Consider the following 19,956-nt stretch of genomic DNA (forward strand, 5'->3'; position numbering starts at 1 on the left):
ACCAGAATACATTAAATATATCATCATTTAAAATTATTTTAGACATTTTGTCAATGGCAAACCAATAATAAAAACTGTCCACAGACATTCAGTGAATAGACATGTCTCGGCAGTAACAAGCTGTGTTTGTGTGCGTGCTGTTCTTACCCTCGGCTGTGTGTGTTGTGTGGAGATCAGCTCATTGATGCTGCAGTCCGCAGCCTTGTTGCCGCCCGTCTGTGCAGTCCTGCTCTTGAACACGTGTGTGCTGGTGTTGCCATTGTTTTTCCAGCGACTCACACTCAGACCGCTCACACACGCCTTCCTGGTCGTCCCAGGACGGTCCACAGACGTCCTCCTGATTTTCTTTTCTTTAGGAGCCAGAGAGGTTTTTTTTCTTTTGTGGGCAACGGTGCCAGAGTTATTTACAACTTCTTCTTTGTCTAAAGCAATTTTGTCTTCAGAACTAGTTGAGCCTCTTTTTTTCATACTGACTTTCATGGCAGAAGTGTCTGTATTACAGTGATTAGTGTCACTCTCAGACTGGTGGTCATTCTTTGTCTGGTCATCACTGGCTGACCCATCTGTGGGCGATTTAAGTTTTGTGTCTTTGAGCTGCAGAATGTCTTTCAATTGTGATAGAGTTACTCTCTTCATCTCAACAATGAGTTTGTCAGTTAGACATTTCTGCTTCAGCATCACTGCCTTTTCTTCTGTTTCTGGGTCATCAGACTGTGTCTGAGCACCTGGACTGCTGCTGTTTACTGACTGTCTAACAGACGCCAACGTTCTCTCAGTGATGTCTCCTGAACATGTGAGATCTTCTTCGTCGTCAACGTCATGTGCATGGTCATTTTCAGACATGTGCGCATCTGGATTAGCAGACTTCTCATCACAAGCCAAACCTGCCTCTTTCTGCTGCATGAACCCACTGAGTTGCTGAACAGTCAGTTGTGACAAAGCCCGGTTTCCAGTGAGCTGAATTCTGCATTTCTTAGTAAGACATTCGTTCTTCACTGCTTCAGCCTCCTCTTCAGAAAATAGTGCTAGCACAGGATTGCTGGCAGGTAATTGTGTGGCCATGATAAACTCAACGCTGCTGTCTGTGTGATGGGTAGCTTCAACATAAAGTACTGAAGTGGAGGACTGTTCAGCTGACTGCTTACAGTCGATTGACAGTGAATTGGTGGTGCTTTGGCTGTCAGTCACTGAAGCGGCATGCTCAGGAGACTGTAAATAATCACTGGTTTTATTGTCAGTCACAGATAAATGAAGATTAGATGATGGTTCTGAAGACTGTGAAAGGTCAACAGTTTGACCGCAGTCCACTGACAGTGGATGTTCACTTGATTGCCTGCTGTGGACTGAGCTTGAATGTCCCAAACAGGATGAGTAGGTTGTTTGATTGCATAGCTGAGTCATAGCGAGGATGTCCAATCTTTTGAGCTGCACTGCGCAGCGCTCGGTCAAACATTTCTCCTTCAGAACCTCTATCAGCCACTCTAACCCTCCTGCTGCTGACACAAAATGACTGCTGCTTTCACTGTCCTCTGTAGAGAGCAGATTTAGACTTGGTAATTCCCCAACATTCTTGTTTTTTACGTCTTCCCTGTGGCTTTTGGCTTCCTCACTACAGCTACTTCCCTTATTAGTGCTCTTGGGCTCCATAAATAAATCACCAGAAGTTTCTTGCTCACAAAGCCTCGACTGCGGCTTCTCCTCAGAATGAAGCCCAATGGGTGGTGCAGAAAATGGTGGAGAGACGAGCTGCCCCGGTGAATCCAGGTCTTCTTGGAATGTGCTCAAGACACCTATACAGCTTACTGACATGGATGGAGTGGTGGAAGATAGATCATTGATAGATACAGGTTTAAGGCGTGGACGTTTGCTGAAGAAGCCTGCTGAGGGCGTAGAGCAAAACATTGGTTTCCTGGGGCAGGGTCCGATGCTGCGATCTGCTGACTCATTGAGGGATATCTCTCGGAAGGGGTTGGTGGCAAAGCTGGCAGTCCCTGCAGCATTCACAGAGTTCTCCGCACTTGACATCACAAATGCTGGGGGGACCCTCCTCCGCCGAAGAATCCTACTGGAAGCAAAAGCTCCAGAAGTAAAGTCATCTGAAGAGTTGAGTATATTGGACGAGGCTTTAGGTACTTTGGGTTTGGTGGTAACAGCACGTCTGCGGCGGGTTACAAAGCGGCCCACAGAAGGAGGATTAACACTGAGAAAAAGAGGAGGAAGAGGGCTAATGGTTACAGCAATTACTGAGGACATTTCGCTGGCGTTCAGACTGAACACAGCCCTGCGTCCACTGCCATAAAATTAATCTATGACTGACGAATCTTGTTTAATATTTGACAACACTACACCTGGTGAAAATTTGATGCATTTCTCTGTATCATACCATAAAATTGGATTGTTCATGTTTGTGGATTGCTGATGAGACAAAATAAACTTGGTCAGAATACATAATTTTAGGCCCTGCTGGGCATTTGTCATCATTTTTGATATTGATTTAAAAAAACAGCCCTAGATCTAAGATCTCAAAATGCAGCATTCACAATGAATGGTGGGTACTGTAAGAACTGATGAAAACAGTTGGATCTGCTCAGATGCTTAAGTTCTCTGTTATTGCCAGTAATGTCAACAGACACTGTAGTAGTAACATAATAAAAAAATTGAACCACAGACTCTGTACACGTTGACAATCCTTTGCGTTTTCATAATGTGTTCAGCTCACGCTTGTTTGTGCACAGACCTGGCTGTCTTGCTCTGCTGAGTGGGCTGAGGACGGGGAGGAGAGGGTCTGCTGACGTTCTCCTCATCACTGCTGGTCTCTGTCAGGCATAACATGGCCCTTTTCTTGGCAGGGCGTGCCGCTCTGCGACTAGCAACACTAATCCTCCTCTTTCTATGACATAAAAAAACGGATGAACACGTTAGTAGCAGTAAGGATATACAACACAAGCAAGTAGGTCAAGGAAGAAAAGAAAAGCTTAAAGACATGATGATGCAAAGAACTGCAAGCATATTTTGTCCACCCTGGGATGGACGAAATATTGTAAAACCTTTTTATTATAACGAAATGCAAGTATTTTCTGTAAATAATGCTCATGTTAAGAATCTATAATACAGTTTATTTATGACAAAATGCATATTAATGAAATAATGACATCACTCAAAATTGCCAGCTGCATGTCTGTTCACAGACCTGGTTGTCTTGCTCTGCTGAGGGCAGGAAGGAGAGGGGATGTTCTCCTCATCACAGCTCTTCTGAGTCAGACATAGCATGGCCTTTTTCTTGGCAGGACGCACCGCTCTACTACTAGCAACACTAATCCTCCTCTTTCTATGACATAAAAAACGGATTAACACGTTAGGAGCAGTAAGGATATGATATCAATCATGAGGGAAAGTAAGATAGAAAAATCTTTAAAAGATAACTGGCCTAGAATGGCTGTCTTGGGTGTTTTGTTACCGACATTGTTTGTTGTGTAGTTCTCTGTGTGTACCACTGCTTCAGCCTAATTCAAACTGTGGTGGGCAAACTTTGTCATAGCAGCACTGTTTCTAAATTACCTCAAACACACATATGGCATTTCTGTACAGCAGTTTTGTGTGGCTTATTGGCTGGCATACTGTACGTGCTCCATGAGCTGATATATGTACTGATGTATATGTAATAGGCGAAAAGAAAACGTATAACATCAGCCTTGCTGGCTTGAAGAAAGCCGTTAAAAATCACATATAGCCAAAACCTGTGCAGCCCTTTGTGGCTAACTAGTGAGCAAATTCAGACATCCCTGTATGGAAATGTTCATGCAATGGTTAGTCCCCTTTTATGTACTGAAGTATATCGGCATACTGTGCCTGCTTTTGTAAGAGCAAAATGTTAATTACACACTTTATTCTACTTTATGATATAATTTTCCATAAATTGCCATGTTCTGTTCCCCTAAAGCCTAGCATAAGTAACTGTAGAGCCTGAACAAAAAACCCCCAATGAGATTAAAGACAGAAGTGGGGGGAATAAATAATAAAATAACGCATTAATAGGAAGAATGGCCACTAGAATGATGTAACTCTTATCGTCTGTCGACTTGAACATAACGTTACCTTATCCTCGTAGTTTTTGCGGGTTCAAACACGGAGATGTCACCGTCTGTTGAGAGTGTGCTATCGAAGGCCTGCTTGCGGTTTTCAGGTGAGATCCAGGCGGACAGCTTTCGCCTCTGCTTACCGTATGTCTTCAGATATAACGGCTTTATTGGCTTCATGTTTGAAATTACAGATATAACCGTGCTAATACGCCAAAATTACATCAATGGGCAAAAGCAAAAGCATATAACGTCACTAACCCCGATGACACCAACGTTACCATCCGTCAGACAAGTTTAAGCTAGCCAGACAGCTCAACTGTTAACTGTACTGAAAACTAGCATTTCTATATCAACGCCCTTACAACTGATTAACCGTGATCGGCAAAACTCATTGAATATCCATCGAAATAGCTGTTTTAACCAATTTCCATGACTGATAGCGTTATCTATGATCTTTTTTGTATCCCTTTCATTATTTTCCTACATGAATGAATCCGCTGGACCCGCTTTTTGTTCAAACAGTTGGACACCGATGATTGGTCAACAACCGGTGATTATATCTGAACAGCGCCACCTGGCGGATTGGAGGAATTACATCTTGGCGCTGGAGGAGAGAAGAGGAAACGGCGTCTCTTTTTATGTGCACATGTATGTAAACACATTTCCTGCACATATATGTAAACACATTTCCATCACATGTATTAAGTTGTATTACACAATATTTCTATGGAGATCAATTCGTTACGAAGTAAAACGTTGGGATAATTATACTTGTAGACCTTCACGTGTACTTTGTTGTTTTAATTTGTCTTGTGCAATGGTTTTGGTTATTGCACTACAATAGGGACTAAAATTGACTCAAAGTGAAACCCATTTATGTGGGTAATAGTGTGAATGCCATCCTCTGGCAGACAGCACGACCACACAGGTGTAACAAACAATGCAGTAAATAGGTATAACCACCAGGTGTCATCATCAAATTAGACTGCGCCATACTTTCTGAGAACATGCACACAAAACAGCACACACATATTTGTGATATTTACTTTAGCATTGTGTATGTTTAATATTCCTTATGTAGCCATATCTATTTTAGATATATATATATATTGGAAAATTGATGTTCTTGGAAAAAACAGAATGTTATTGACACGGGACCACTGTGATCCCTTTCTTCTAATCAGTGGGCAACTATTTGCATCATAAATGAAACAAGAAACCAGTCTTCATGAATGTTATTGGCCCCAATGAGGCTGTAATGTAAACCTATATTAGCATATATATCATGATTAAGCAATAATCATAAAGTACAGATAAGAGAAATGGGGTCATTCGTTTTAGAGATATCCTTGTCATAAACTGAAATTGAAATTGGAGGTCACTATAGTCACTAGGACATAACATATTAGTTAACAAGATATTTCACTCATTATCTTGATTAAAAAAGTGTTTTTGTGTTTTTTATGCACGTGGTGGCTGCTTGTGTCTTCTTAATGCTCCACCCTGCATATACACCCAGCTAGACCTCTTTGCCTGCAGTCCCATTCAGATTTCTACAAGTTTAAACAGTAAGCACTTTGTGGCTTTGCACACGATTTACTACAAATCATGTGTAAAATGTTGCCAATTATATTTCAAAGCAAAGGCATGGCTTACAATTTGTTAAATCACGTTTCTGACTTCCAGGCACCAATTGCTTCCTATTTATTTCTGTACGCTATGAAAACCGTCTTACAGAGAAAGTTGCACAAAGGTAATCCAATGACTTATCTCATATGAAACTGCAGAGCGGCCAGTAATGAAATGCTATACACCATTAAAGTGCTCTGGGACTGTGGCCTGATGAGATTTGATGCAACTCTGTTTTCAGCAAGGAGAGGCCAGGACAAATGCACAAAACCCATCTTATGACAGCTAATTAGTATTGCAGAATTGCAGAATTACTACACTACCCTTCTGTGTAATAGCATAAATACTACGTTTATTTATGTCTTTTCGTTGCTTTACTATGCTGCTGTTGTATACTGTGGTACGCTATTGCTATCTTGTGTTTATTTATACATGACATATTTATAGTTTGTTCGTATTATATTGATATTATTCTCACATTACACTTGATTATAGTTATTATGCATACATACAACTTTGTCTATAAGTATATATTTTAAATATACCTATATCTACTCTTTCACTTTGATCTGGAATATCAGGAAACAGCATTATTGATTTGCACACTGGTCTATGGTAAAGTATTGTTAATTGCTTTAACCTATCTGCTATGTATAGGCTATGCAGTGTATTTTTCCTACTGTGTCCCATCTGTATCCTGTTCCTACCTATCTGGTATACATAGGGAATAATAACGTTTTCTATTTTTATTTTCATCATCATCATTTAGACTATGTTTAAGAATTCTTAATTTTCTTGGGAAAAAAACTTCCCAAAACATAGAAAATATTCAAATTTGAAAATGTCCTTCAGTATAATGATCATTTCTTTGAATAAATTAAAGCAGTCATAAAGTAATGCCATTAGGCAGCAGGCAGTGAAGGGAGTGTTAAAAAAAAAAATCAGAGAGGAGCGTTTGCTTCCGGAGCAGCGTCCCCCGGTTCCCCCTGTCGGAGAGCAGCGGCATCTGGGAGGGAGGAGAAAAAGGAACAAGCCGAGAGAAAACGGAGGGGAGGAGAAAAAAGACAGGAGCGCAGCGAGGAGGACGCGAACACACTGGAGAAGAGGTGAGTGATGTGGTATGCCGAGAATTTTCGCTTAAATACGAGGAGCTGTGGCCGTTACAGTTTTCCTCAGCCTCGAATTGAGTGGAAATGTGAGTAACTTTCCATATTCTTCTGGGCGACGCATTGCTTTGGCATCTGAGGGCCCCGCTGTGTTGCAAACAAGTCGGGAAGGTGGGGGAGAGGAGACTGGGAGGCTGCGGCGGCGGCAGATGGGGGAATTTACGGGACCCAGCGTGTGTCCCTTTGACTTGAGTATCCGAGATTTTGTTGTGTCTGCTGCGGCCGTTGAATGAGTCCTCTCGTAGTGTCTCGTAGTGTTTATGACAACAGCCGTTATTGGAACGTTGTCGCGAGCGGCCAGCCGTTGACCACCGCTTTGCTTTAAGGTTAGCTATCAGACTACAACTCGACTGCTGTGTCGGGGATTTAATGGTTAAAACGCCTGAGTGTGGATACGACAGAGCTGTAAAGTTAAAGGGACATTTCTGAAACCTCACGACTCTTAAACTTGCGCTCTTCTTCATGTTGAGAGCCCACCAGCAGGTAAGTGGTTGGTAAACTGACCACCAGTCAGCCATTCATGAGAAGTTAACCAAACCACCAGACAAAAAGGAAAGCGTTTATTAAGCCTCACAGCCCTAAACACCTTCATACACACTAGCTAAGTAGATTAGTACTTCTAACTGTGCTTTAAGCTGATAATTCATGTCATGATATCTACATTTCTGAAATGGTAAATTTAGATTGACCTAAGCTCCACCAGTGAGTTGATGTTAAGTTGTGCTGTTTGTGTCAATGATCACTAAATTCTGCATATAGACATACCAAACTGAATAAGTTGGGGAGGCCTGTAGAGTTGCAGCTAATGGTTTCTTATGATTGTCAATGATTATCCATCAATTTATATTTTTTCCATTATTCATTTAATGTACAACAAAAATAGTGGAAATAGTGGTTGTTTTGTCTGACTAACAGGCCGAAACCTAAAGATACTTAAAATGTCAAACCGTTGAAAAGCATCAACCCCCTTTAAGCTGGAACTAGCTAATGTTTGGCTGTTTTGCTTCACCATTCCTGCTGTCAGAATTGTCGTCCATAGATTTTCTGTCAATTGACTAATCGGTTGACTAATTGTTTCAGGACTAGTTGCCTGACAGGTCAGTTTATCATATCCTTTGGTTCCCGTTCAGAGATGCTCCAGCTCCCGACTCATGGCTGCTGTATCATGTGTCCCACGTAGGTCTCTGTGCTGAGCTACAATTTATGTAATAAAGAGGTTCATTGTGAGACAAACAAGCATAAAGGAGGTTATTCTCTTTATTGCGCACATTACATGGAATAGTCTGCAGGGCTATAAGCCATGCAGGCCCCTGGGGGTGAGGCTTGTGTTGGTGCATGGTGCTGGCTGGACACGGCTACCTAATTGTTTCCAGCCTTGCTCTGGTAGTTTCTGCCAGGGTCTTGAGATAATACGCCTGTTTGTTTTGTGTAAACATGGAGCCACTTAATGGCTCGTTTATGTCGTATGATTTAATGAATCTAGAGGAGGATGTGAATAACCTTCCTGTTTTATTTTCTTGGTGGTAAGGAGGGCAGAGATAGAGTTCAGATATGTTATGATTGTGCATAGAGACGTATTGGAAGAATAATTGTTGACTTTTCCTTTCAAAACCATTCACTTCAGGTGGGTGCTGATTAACTTTCAAAAGGACTGGATTTGTTGTTGTGTAGTAAGCGTGTAAGAATGTGTGAAACAGTCCATGTAGTGTACTATGTGTGTTTCTGTGGAGGGAGAAGGAACACTAAAGTTGTTGACAATAACATGAATTACCAAAGGAGCTGCCTGCTGTTTTTGGAATGCACCACTGAGGTTTCTCTACCTCCCTGTCTCCCTGCTGTCCCTCCTGGTGACACTGGCTCGCATGCATTTGTTTTGCATCACATTTGCACTGATGCATGTGCTTCCCTGTGTGTACATTTAAGAGGTGTGTTCATAAAGCACACTTGTATGCAAGCATAATGGATGAAATCTGGGATAATGTCGTGTTTTGAATCTGCAAGCCTTCTACTTTACTATTTAGTGTAAACACTTTGATTGTAAACAGCCAGGACTCTGTATTTTCGGCAGTGGTTGTGGTGATTTTATAAGGTTCACGCTGCGGCATTGGTTTGTTGAGCTTATTAGTGCAGTCCACAAGAATGAATGTGTCACTGACTGTAGCACCGGAGTGGAAATGGTGCACTGTCATCCTCTCTCCTTCTCCGTCACTGCCTGCCTGCTTTGCCTCCCTCCCCTCTCTATCTTTCCTTCCTCCTTGCCCTGCTGGCTTGCTCTTCATCCAGACCTGGCCCTGGTCTGCTGTGTGTGTGTGTATGTGTGTGTGTGTAGATACATGATGTCATTGCTAATTGCTTAGGGCGCTTGGGCTGTTAAGTTGGTTTATATTCTGCCCCTCTCCTCTTTTTTTCACTCAATTACTCTTTCCCTCTTTACTCTCCCTCCCTCTGTAGCATTTCTATACAACATCAGGAGTTGCTGAGTATGGAAAAAGTGACTTGGGACATTTATGGGCCGAGTCTTGGGCCAAGCACTGCAGGCTGTTCTAGGCTATTTGCTTGTGTGTGCGTGTTTGTTTAGCTTTGGTGTTATGAAAATGCCTCAGTTTCAAGATAGCCCACCCTTCTGCTGAGGTAACTTCTATCGTTTCAATGAGAGGCACAATAAAGGAGACACACATGCATTTAACCATACTGTACACAGCGCACATGTGCAGGGACAGAAATAGCAATTCAGTAATGTAAGCTGTCACCTTCTGAAGCTGTGAGCATGTCAGACACCCCAAAATACCCCACGATATCTCAGCTAGCCCCAAAGTGCTCTGCAGATTGGATGTAATTATGTTTGCCAGACTATAAATGTGTGTGTGTGTGTGTGTGTGTGTGTTTGTGTGGTGTTGGGACTTTCTTGCCTTGCAGCGCCAACCTGTTAGTCTGTGTGTGGTCGAGGTCACGCACAACAGGCTGACGAGAAAGGATGGTGAGAGTGTGCATGTGCGTACATGCTTGTGTGATTGTGCGTGTTTCTGCGTGGGTGTGTGTGAGCAATCAGATAAAGAGCATGGAGATCTGTTATCACCACCCTGCTTCCCCTGTGAAACAATACCACTGGTCTGCCCTTGACCAAACTACCGTGAGTGTGTGTGTGCAGGCATGTGCATATTTGTGTGTGTGTGTGTAGAGTCTGACCAGATTGGACAGATGAATGATGAATTAAGGACAGCAGAGAGTAGATTCATCCCAGGCTGTCAAGTTGGCAAGATAACCAGACTGCAGTTTGTTTGTGTATATCTATGTGTGGTGGTGGTCGGGGAGGCTGTATATATATGTGTATATATATATGTATATATGTGTGTTGTCAATCTTTTTCTCAATCTCATTCTCTTCTTCCCTATCGATGCCTCTCAATAGGGTTATTGTGCCCACTGTCAGGCAGGCTGCTGTGTGTGTGTGTGTGTGTGTGTGTGTGTGTGTGTGTGTGTGTGCGCATTGTTGTTGCAGGGAGCAGACAGCCGTGAGGTGTGTTTGAACAGAGAAGGAGCACAGAGGCCCTGTTCATCCTGTAGGGTGTGAAACTGAATGATAGGGCCCCCTTTCTCTCTTTCCATCTGTCTCTCTGTCTATCGGTCTGTCTCACTCCTTCTCTCCCTTTTTGACAGTTTTTCACCCACATGCCTTCTTTCCGCTCAGTTTTACTTTGTGTCTTTGTTTTCTTTCTTTCTTTCTGTGTGTCTGTGTGTGAGTGCTGCCGTGTAATGTGTCAGCTCCTGGCAGCCCTCACTGATCGGTTGTCTCCTTGCTGTTAAGTCTGCCTTGTGATTGGATCGTCAGCATGCATGTTATTCTGCCTACAAATTACCTGTGGAAGCAGGAGAGGACAGACAGGCTTTCCACTTTTAAAGGGAACTCCACACGTAGACACAGATTTACACTCACAGTCACACTCTTGGTGCACGCAGATCACACACTTTCCCACTCTTTTGTTTATATGTTTCTGTTTCTGATGTTGTCTTTTCCACATCGCTGCAGTTTCACATGTATGCCCCCATCACTCCCAGTTCAGCTGCATAAGGGTTTTCTGCCCCTCTCTCTCTCTCTCTCTCTCTCTCTGACCTTCCTCTCTTACTCTCTCTGACTTTCAAACACACACATCGTCGTACACTATGAAAGCCAGAATGTGATGAAAGTGGCTGTAAAGGCCAGAGCCCCAGGAGCCCAAATAAATTGGCATACTACAGCGAGTTCAAGGATTTCTGCTGCGCTGTCTCAAAACAAGGATTGACTCAGACTTGGTAGTCTGTACTTCACTTCTCTTATCTTCCATCCTTGCTGCATTCACCAGGAACACTCGAGGAGATTAACTAGCAAGAAGCCATGGACTATGATAGTGGGGCATGCCAAGTGGAATATTTGTTGCACACTGATAATTAGAAAGCATGCAGTATGCTATTCAAAACATCTCACATGCAGTTACTGTAATGCTGCCAAGGATTAGTGACATGTTGATGTAATGTTTTAGCATATTCCACTGATTAAAGGACAATAATTAGCACATTAGGACATATTAGACTGGGTTTGCATACACCCTCACAATTATCTTTGGACTCACTGTTTCCATTACGGTTAAGGCCTATGACATGTGACTGACATGTTTGTGCTTGCTCGAGAGTCTAGTTGAGGTGGGACAAATAATTGATACATTGCAATATGGTCTCTTGCAATACATTATCAATACCCTGGCACTAATGCAGATTGCAGCTTGCTTTGCTGCATACATTTAAACTCAGGAGCTGTTTTGCTTTCTGCCAGGTCAGCCTTTCTTCCACTTTATGGCTGTTTTACATTTGAACGGCAGCACATGTGTACATATTGTTATATGTCTGTTAGAAAGGCTCAGATTTTATGCATTTCTACATATTTTTCACAGATGTTGTGATTTATTGTAGCTGACAGTGTTGCAATATATCTAAATATAAAAGTAAGGTGGCACCATCGTTATCATAGACATATGATATTCATGCATATTGATAGGCTTGTACTAGAGTGAGCTACCCTTTGATTCCTGGTCATATTTTTAGAGCTTAAACTATTAGTCAATTTTCATAATCGAGTAATCGTTTCAGTCAATTTATCAAACATTCACTAGCTCTTCTATTGTGATGATTTTCTGCCATTATTTATCTTACATCACTGTAAACTGAATATCTTTTGGGTTTTGAACTGTTGGTCAGACAAAACAAGACATTTAAAGATGTCATCTTGGGCATTTTTGCCTTGGACATTATCTACATTAAACGATAAATTGATTAATCAAGAATGTAATCTGCAGATTAATCGATTGATAATGAAAATACCTAATCGTTAGTTGCAGCCCTACATATGTTCAAGCACTGAGCTAACCTTTCCTGTCATGGTAAAACTTATCAGGGTTTTCTCTATGAAATTGTTCAGCAGAGGTGGTAAACCACTCTGTTCGTGACACTTCTCGTCGTGTGATCAGTTTAGTTAGTAGATGACAGCCTAGACAATAGTAAAGACATATATGGCATTTGCTGTATTAGATAGTACCCCTGCCGCGTTTCCTGAAAGGTTAATGTTTTATTTCATGTAGTATTAAGTGTATTAATTTCTTCGTTTTAGCGGAAGTGGTCTTTTCTTCTGGTGAAGTTGCCCACCTCCTCTATAAAACACTGCAGCAAGCCTTTCTCACTTTACAGGCTAACAAGTTCCCGACTCTTCCTTCTGTTGTAACAATTAAGTCCGTGAATTGTATGAAACTTATTCCTGTCTGATGAATGCACAGGATGACAGGTGATAGGAATGTTGAATCATGATGGCAGTCATTGTGGTGATCGAGGTTCTTCACCAGAAAAGTTCTTTGTGTTTACATCATATCCTGTGGTGGGAGTAATAATAAGTTAACATCTGTGGCAAGGACGTGATGCAGTGCCAAGCTTGTCTTAATTCTTCTACCGTGATTCATAAAACTGCATCGACATAAAAAAAAGTTTTATTAGGGACTAGAATTTAAATTAATTGAACAGTGTAACTTTGATAAACCACACAGCGCTCTCAGTGGAATTTGCCTCTTGGCTTTGCACTGACTTGGCAAAACAAGTGGAGAGGCAGCCTTGGCCCTGTGCGTGTTTGCTCCAAACACTGGCGGTGCAGTGCCGGCCCTCCAGCCGTGGTCTGCTAGCTGTATCATCCCCGTCCAAAACCAATGTCCTGTCAGAGAAGAATGCTCTGCTAATGTTGGGAAACAACAACGATAACTTCCATTGGTAGGACAGGGACAGGCATTGTGTGAGAGGAAGAGACGACATGAGCGAGGGAGGGAGGGGATGATTTAAAGTATTGGAGAGGGAGCGATCATTGCAGTGGTGTCTGTGGTTCCTTTGGCAGAGATGGGACATTCCTTTTCTGATGAGTCACTCTCTCTCACTGATCCGTTTTCTTTCCTCATATCTCTTCTTACACCAGTACCCTTTCCCCCTCCTCTCTCATCTTTCTGACTCTCTCTTCTTCTTACCGTCTTTCCCTCTTTTGACATAGTCGTTTTTGGCTAATAAGTCAAAACTGGCGGCTAGTCAGATCAGACTAGGCTGTGATATCAATACAATCTTGTGACATTATCATGAAACAGCTTGCCACAGGCTTTCTAATGAAATGTGAGATAACAAGGCCATGTTGAACTCGAAGACACACACACACACACACACACACACACACAGCCTGAGTAAGAGCTGTGTCGTTTGTGTCTAGACTTCCCTGTCCTCTCGGATGTCCTGTCACATCTCAGCTATATATAGGATACACAGTCTCTCCACTGCTTCTGCCCCTCGCCTTGGATCTGACAGGCCTTTTGTGCATGTGTTCGTCTCTCTGCCTGTCTGTGTGTTTTCACTAAGGAAGCGAGAAGGGTTTTTAATATACCTGGCCTTCGCTACTGAAAAAAGACAAAAGAGAGCTGTGATGCTTGCAATCAAGCAGAAGAGAAGCAAAACCTGTAATAAGAGTCACTATGACTCGTACTGAGAGAACTAACTTTGCTGATAAAAGAAACGAGTGGAGCTTGCGGTCTAATTGTAAAAATATAACCCTAAACTTACACAAAAATATAGATAACAATTTGTTTAGTCCTCTTAAGATGCTGATGAGGAGATATTTGGTTATTCAGTGCATTGTGTGTGTGTGTGTGTTGAGATAAACGATTTGCAATTTGAAAGAGTCACTGTTTTAATTACTACTTATTTTATTGACAATGCCTTACCGAGCTGTAAGAGTGTTTAGCGATTAGCCATTATTTTTACTGGCTTAAATGACAAATGTTTCCAGCAAATTAGCTGAACAGCCGCCAGTTTGCGATACTTCAGTGAGCGTGTGAAACTACAAAATGCAACTCTTGGCTGTTGTCTGGTTAATCTGTTGTATTTGCACGCACATATCACTCCATATGATTTTGATGTTTAAAAAGATGGAGAGTGGACTGTCCTTGTGAAGTTCAACAATGGTGAGTCTTATTCTAGATAACAGTCGAGGTGATCATCATCATTTTCAGACAAGTAGCTAGCAGCTACATTAGCTCATTAATAATCATGTTTAAACGACTAATAGCTGGTGGATATTGAACAGCACGTGATCTACCAGTTAAACTTTGTAGCACATCATATTTTTTAAAAGCTTATCACTCACTGAATTGTCCCCTGCAGGATTCGTAGCAATGAAGCCAGTTGTCCTGCCAGTCTGTGAAGCTAATGTTAGTTCAAGCAGCCAAAGTGAATAACAGTATTTGTGTTTTCAGTCAGAAGTCAAACCTTTACATCGTCCAGTATGACCTACCAGAAGTTTACCATAAGTATAACTTTTTTGAATCTCGTCGTTTTTGAAAATTATTGAGTTGTTCCAAGTATGCCACCAATGTAATATTGAACTAAAAGTGTGCTTTTCAATAAGGAGTAGTTAGGATTGCTTCCTAAATCGAATTATCTGTCGAAAAGCCAGCCAAATTTTGTCACTATAATGGACATGTGGAAATATGGAAACGGAGGGCAACGTGACTCGTTTCAGTTCGGTGCTTGAATGCTGTTCGGCTCCACTATTAAATGTTAGCTAAGTTGGCCAAACTACTTTTGAACCAGACGCTGGTATACATCCACCTCTACATCTGTCCAGTTATTTCTTGGACTGATGATGATCAAAGGCAATAAACAGTGAGTCTTACAGGAAAAACATGAGACTCATGTAGGCTATTATAGGAGTTTAGTGTGGCCCTGCATGGTTTGCGGAACTATGCGGAAACTCAACCGAGGCCGTGAGTATTTATAAAAACAGAAAAAGTATGTATTGATAAGAAAAAGCAGGAACCACAAACACATGACAAATTAAAGTACAGACGTGGCTGTACTTGTTGTTCTCTGACTCCTGGCACTGCTTGTTCCCTTCAACATCGCGTCCAGGAAAGAGCTGCGGTCTCATTACGGTGAAGTCGCGCTGCCTGCACGACTGGCTCATGTGTGCTCCTCACAGGGAGCAGGCTTTAAGCGCTGAAATGGGACTTCCCTCCTCTCAGTGTGTTTTCCTTGGTGTCAGTGTGTTCGTGGTGTACTCTTTCTCCCCTCCCTCGACCTCCCCTCACCCACAGGAAAGAGGGGCTGAGTGAAGCAGGGAGGAAGAGAGAGAGGGGGGGCATTTGGGACCGGGGGAGGGGTTACAGCACACTCGCTCCCAAGTTTCCCAAATCCAGGAAATCGTCCCTTGGCTCCTGTTTCTGAAATGTTTCTTTTCCACGTCACAGGATTTCAAAGTCTGTGAATGTGTGTGGGTTAACAGAGTCTGTTACAAAACCCTTTAACCTCCATCACCCCCAGTAGTGTTTTGGCTACGTTGGAGTGGAAATCAGTGCGTGCCATAACTGCTCTGCCTTTTACTCTGTAATGTCCTGAGTCACAGTCAGGGAAGTGTTGAGATTGTTGCAGGTAAATAAGTAACTTTACTTGTGTTTGCTGTCACGGGTGATGCATGTATGTATAGGCCACTCACTCTCACTTTTGTTTGTATTTCATTTACCCTCTTGCCTTAGTTTGCTCAGGGTCATTGAATGGAACGTGTACACACATGTGCTCACCATGGTCATCACTCACTTTAATTCCAGAGGTGTGTGTGTGTGGGTTTAGTCTGCTCCTTTTGTTGACCAATTATAGGTCTTTTGCCCCCAGTCGCCCTGACCCACCCACCCAAAAAAAGAGACATGCCTGAGATTCTTTGGCACACCCTGAAAATTCCTCACCACTTTCCTTTCTTTTGTGGTCATTTTTGCCTCTCGCTCTCCCGCCCAAGGAAACCACGCCAGCGGAAAATGATACATTTCAGCTGTATGTGTACAGTACATTGAGACGTTCATAAATTCACACACACAAACAAGGAGACTCCGTAAGTGTCGGAGTGTACTTTAAACTCTCACTGTACAAGTAGAATTATAGTGGAGCTATTTCTGTCCGTCCTTCACACTCGCTATACACTGCTGCTGCAAGGACGATGTATGGCCATGGGAGCACGCTCAAACCACCGAGCTCTCTCTGTGCGCAAGGCCTGTGTGTGTGTGTGTGTGTGTGTGTGTGTGTGTGTGTGTGTGTGTGTGTGTGTGTGTGTGTGTGTGTGTGTGTGTGTGTGTGTGTGTGTGTGTCTGTGTGTCTGTGTGTGTGTGTTTGTTTGTCTATACACAAGATTGTTTGTTTGGGCTGCAGTCTCAGTCAAAGTGTTACTTTGTCTCTGTTATTTCCCGTTATTGACAATACAAGGATGCACACACACACACACACACACACACACACACACACACACACACACACACACATACACACACTGGGCCTCCTCGCTTTTCAACCCTTCCGCTGTTATTCTGGAACTAGATTCTGTAGATGGCTATTGCTTTCTTCCTGGCTTCTTCCCTTGTTATAGTAGATGGACACACACATAGACACACATACACACTGAGCTTGGAGAAATATATCCTCCAATCTGTAGTGCACCAGACTGGACCAGTCACCAGCCGTCTGCTAGCCTTTTGGAGGGCTGATTGATGTCTTTCTTTGTGTTATTCCACTGATTATAGCCACTTTTATTTATCATTACTTTGCTAGTAGCTGCAAAATATTTAGCTGTGGCACACACAACATACCCTATATAAGAACCTCTGGATGAATGCAGCTCAAAGTGCGTAACAAAATGCAGAAAACAGAAACAAGAAAATGGTTGTGAAAAAAAATCCATCTAGAAAACTAGACATGTTTTTAAAAAGTTCAAATGGTCGCTGAGACTTCCTTTCTAATATCTCTTTAGAACTTTATTCCACAGTTTGGAAGCATAATGGGGTTAGTGCTGCATCGCCACTTTTCTTATGACTGTGGTTCTGATCATCTAACAAAACTGGTCCTAAGCCTTTTAGAGCTTTATATACAAAAATAAATATTCAAAATGGCTTAAAAATCAATTGTGATTAATGCAGGGAGCAAGTGTAGTTCAGTTAAATATGGTTCGTTTTTAGTTTTGGTCAGAAGTCTGGCAGCAGAATTTTAAAAAACTTTCTAGCCTCTGAAAAGTGCATTAGTCCAGATTATATAGCAAACTGTATGGAAGAAAGGATTAAGTTTGGCATAGTGGTTGGAATGTGAAGAGCTGTCCAGCTATCGTAATATGTCTTTGTTTAGCAGTGTTGCTAACTTCCCAGCTTGTAGTGGAAGTAGTTTTCAGCTAAATGAGGATCCCGCCTACTCTGCAGCCAATGAAAATAAAGCCAAGACAGATCTGGGAAGATTGCCTGCTATTGTACAGCTTTTGTACGGCTTACACGTTCACGTCCTTGTCCAAAAGTTAGAAAAACACCCAGTTGCGTTTTCTATTCTGCATGCCTTGCCTTGTTGACACGAATCCATCCATTTTGTTTTTGATAGCCTGGCCTCTTGCTGTTTTGCTTTCTTGTCAGTCTTTTTTGGTAACAGATGGGCTTTCTCACAAGCAGAGGGGGAGACGAGAACAGGAGGGGAAGAGTGGCTGTAAATCAGGGTTGTAGAGAGAAACGGGTGGTTTTATGAGAGTTTACAGACCTTCTTCACTTTTAATGAGAAAAGACAGCAATTCTCTTCCAGACAAAGGAAAGAGGGAGAGGGGTGGGAGGTAGAAGATGAATGTAGTGGAGGCTATGAGAGGAAGAGGAGAGGAAATGCGCAAGAAAATGGGATAAAGGAAAGAGGTAAAAGTCAAGTGGGATTAGCTGAGGGACTGGAATGGCGAGAAACCTTGAGAGGGAAGGGCAGGAAGGAGGGATGAGAGGCCTATCAAACTGTTGGCAGGCATCCACTTGGCATATGAATTTAAACGCAATCTGCCTCACTCAGTCCAGAGTCTGGTGGTTACACACAGCTCACACGTAAAAAGAAAAAGAAACAGAGAGAGAGGTGGAGGGTTTGCAGCTGCTCCCTTCATTCTTGCTGGAGCCAGACCCCCCAGCATAGCTATGACACTTGCACACTCACTAACAACACACACACACACACACACACACACACAGGACACATTCGGTGCGTTGGCCAGTGGGTCAAGAGTCAAAGGTCACTGTCATGCTGTGACACATCCTGGATCTTATTACCTACCCCCCACCCCATGTGTGTTTTTGTCTGTCTGTGTGTGTGTTGCTCTGAGTGTGTGTCTTTAACATAGTGGGACTGCCTGCCTGTCTGTGTCTGAGCTTTTGCCTGTGCATTTAACTTTTAACAAGCAAGTCCATGTGGAAGGTTCACCCTCATATTTACTGTTCATGTGTGTGTTTGTGAATGAGTGTTGTCAGTGCCAGTGCTGCCCTGCCCACAGAGGGGCCCTGTAATTATGCTAGGACCCCCTCGTCCACAGCAGAGGACTGCAGGGAGCCCTTCATGGCTGCCGAGGCCCAAAACGGGCACTGCGATCGCTGTCATCACATCCTGAAACCATACCCAGATGTAGTTGGGATTGAAAGATACAGTTTCAGCGCATACTTGCTGCTGAGCTGTAGCTCCACCCAAGTGTGAAAACTTAATGTTTTGCATCTTACATCTGTCTGAAGGCAAAATAAATAATATGGCAACTGCAGTGCAGTCTGTAGTTAGTGTTTGGACCGTGACATATTTTTGTTGGTTAACTGAATTGAATGCGCCCTCGGACAATGATGGATAGCCATCTTCCACAAGCAGCCAAAACCTGTCTGTTAAGCCGTTAGCTGAGTAGTGTTGAGTCTGATTTTAGTGTTGTTGTTGGGCTCAGATTCAGTCTCAGCCTTGCCATGCCTTGCCGTTTTGATATGTTTGAAAATGTAACATAAAACGTAGTTCTTGTAAATATTACTGGGTGTTTTTATGTCTTGAAAATATCTTTGCCCCAGGGTGCGGGGTCTTATCCACAGACATCAGCAGACACCTTTTTTTACTAGTTATGCTCGGCCATGCTTGTATTGCAGTCATTGTTGCACAACACACTTACACTCACTCGTATTAATATATCTGCCCCCCCAATAAACTCCTTTAGCTTTATCTGTATGTCTAGGATATTTGGGGACTGTGTATGAAAAGCGCTCCAAATTCTGTTTACTTAATATGACTATGAGCCCCCTCAGACATCCGTTCCACTGAAAGTCAGCACTTTAACCCCGTAGTAACCATTTCACTTAATGAAATAAGTCCAATGTGTGCAGAGCCAAAACAAAATAAATTACTGTCCCATTATGGGCTGCACTGACTATATGTACTAAATTGGTTTCTCTTTGTAACAGTAAAGAAGAATTGCAGTGACTCTTGTGCTAATGCTGGATAGCTTTGAGACAGTAGCAGGGTAGTAGACCTCTATTACAGATACCACATCCAACCTGTAATGCCAGGTCAGCAGCAGCATTTCATGGGAAATGATTCATACATCTTTAGTGTAGACACCCCTTCATACAAATACTTTCTCGCACACACAAACACACACATGTTCCAAGGTATGCAGACTTGTTGCAGCAGGATTCAAGGAAGCAAGTATGCCTTGTAATTTTAATCCCAGAATGCAACATTTTT

The 19,956-nt window shown here is 42.5% G+C and overlaps 1 protein-coding gene across 1 annotated transcript in view; it reads left to right on the forward strand.

The window, feature by feature from the left end:
* The first annotated feature begins 6,765 nt into the window (after positions 1-6,765).
* The window catches only part of apbb2b (amyloid beta (A4) precursor protein-binding, family B, member 2b), a 43,865-nt gene continuing 30,674 nt past the window's right edge, over positions 6,766-19,956 (forward strand). Inside the window, exon 1 of the mRNA XM_070915414.1 lies at positions 6,766-6,814. The gene's annotated coding sequence lies outside the window, so the exon portion shown is untranslated. The remainder of the gene's footprint in view (positions 6,815-19,956) is intronic.

Source organism: Enoplosus armatus, chromosome 2 (genome assembly GCF_043641665.1).
Source record: "Enoplosus armatus isolate fEnoArm2 chromosome 2, fEnoArm2.hap1, whole genome shotgun sequence".
Classification (NCBI taxonomy): domain Eukaryota; kingdom Metazoa; phylum Chordata; class Actinopteri; order Centrarchiformes; family Enoplosidae; genus Enoplosus; species Enoplosus armatus.